We start from the raw sequence: 2,245 nt of genomic DNA, 5'->3' as shown, positions 1-2,245 counted from the left end.
GCCATGTTACGAAAATAACCAATTTATTTTTCTTCACAAAAATTCTCCATTTTCCAGCCCAGGTGAACCTTACGCCATGTTACGAAAATAACCAATTTATTTTTCTTCACAAAAATAATAATAATAATAATCATAATGGTTAAGGTAGGTACCTTACTTATGTATGTAGGTATATCGATTGTTCTTGGGGCTCGGAATACGATAGTGCGTGCTTTTAAACGAATACCATAATGTAGGTACCTATAGCCGTATTTTATTAAGCGACTTTAAGGCTCATCTAATATGATTCACCGCCTATCTGTTCAGAAAATCGGTAAATATTTTACTGTAGGTATATAAAAGGAAAGTTTGGATTTTGGTTATCAGACTTAACTGATTTTAGAGAATCTTCGTTTTTGTTACAATGGGTTTTAAAAAGAGTCGAAATAACTCGTTTATTCTCAAACTTACATGAGCAATACTTGTTTTGATCTGTGTCGATATTACCTATCAAAAAGAAATATTTTTTACATTTTCTAACGCGACAATGAAATACAAATTATACAAACGTTGTTTTTAATGTTAGCTAAATTTCTTTCTGAAAATTTACCGCAAAGAAATTTCGTATTTTTTTAAGCATCTGTACCTAAATTACAATAGGATTCGGTGATAGGACATTTTGTAGGGTTTGGAGGGCGCTCAAAGAATCCGAGCAAAGCACAAATCTAGGAATAGGTACTTGCGGTAATGTACCTAAATTGATGATTATTAAACCATTCTTTCTGAATTTCTCTATTTCCTGAATGCTACCCTTATCAAAAGATGGAGCAGGCCTTTTATGGATTATAGAGAAATCCTATCCTGTAGAGCACTGATGCTCTGAAATAAGCATAATTAGTGCGATATTTTCAGCTACATGTTTGTTATCTCATGCAAATTTCATTGACACGCTCCAAGAACTCGATTATTTTTTACGTGCATGATTTTCCAGATTCCCCCACTCCCTACTCTCCAGAAACTAGAAACCATTTTCATTCGGATAGAATAATAGGAAGGGCTCATATACAGGGTGACTGAGAACATTTCCGCGGATCAATTCCTATTCTTTTATCAAGTAGGTTCATTCGGATAGAATAATAGGAAGGGCTCATATACAGGGTGACTGAGAACATTTCCGCGGATCAATTCCTATTCTTTTATCAAGTTCATTCGGATAGAATAATAGGAAGGGCTCATATACAGGGTGACTGAGAACATTTCCGCGGATCAATTCCTATTCTTTTATCAAGTATTTACATCCTGTCTACATTATGATTACACCACCTTCTAATTTAAAGTGGTATAATCACAACATTACTATTTACATGTACCCGAATTGAATATACCTTTTCACTGAGCTACTGTCTTTCCCCATGAAACATCGATCTATCATCTCCATTCATTTCCGCGAAAATTTCGTGAATCAACAAAGTCACCCATGAACATTTTTTTAATCTATCCTATAGGAATAAAACACAGATGGAATAAAGATAATATCGCACGGGGGAGAAAATCCTATGACAGAAGGGGGAATGAATGGGGGAGAGAGAGAGAGAGGTTTAAAAAAGTAAAAAATAGAAATTTAAGAAAATAGTGAAAGGGGGAAGATGATAATGTATAATTTCTATCTCTTGTGATGAGAGTGAAAAGTTTTGATAAAGGGGTGTACATACGCGTGAGTGAGATTTTTCATGATAGGCAAATATTCGAGAGGACTTGAAAACGGGGGAAGATGATAATGTATAATTTCTATCTCTTGTGATGAGAGTGAAAAGTTTTGATAAAGGGGTGTACATACGCGTGAGTGAGATTGTTCATGATAGGCAAATATTCGAGAGGACTTGAAAATAAAAAAGAAAGAACGCTGCACTTCTCTAATTTAAGAGCTATGTATGTTCATTTATTAGAAATCTTTATAAATATGCATATCCATGAAAAGTTTTGCGAAGGCCGAGGTCCAAAATTCTTTATCGAGCGCAGAGGCTGAGTCCGAAACTTCAATTTCCAAAACAACTGTCAGTTGAAACCTTGGATTTGATAATCTTGTATCGAAAGAACGCTGCACTTCTCTAATTTAAGAGCTATGTATGTTCATTTATTAGAAATCTTTATAAATATGCATATCCATGAAAAGTTTTTGCGAAGGCCGAGGTCCAAAATTCTTTATCGAGCGCAGAGGCTGAGTCCGAAACTTCAATTTCCAAATCAACTGTCAGTTGAAACCTTA

This window comes from Diaphorina citri, unplaced genomic scaffold, assembly GCF_000475195.1.
Source record: "Diaphorina citri unplaced genomic scaffold, Diaci psyllid genome assembly version 1.1 scaffold2381, whole genome shotgun sequence".
Classification (NCBI taxonomy): Eukaryota; Metazoa; Arthropoda; class Insecta; order Hemiptera; family Psyllidae; genus Diaphorina; species Diaphorina citri.
The sequence above is the reverse complement of the archived record's forward strand: the minus strand, read 5'-3'. Positions refer to the sequence as shown.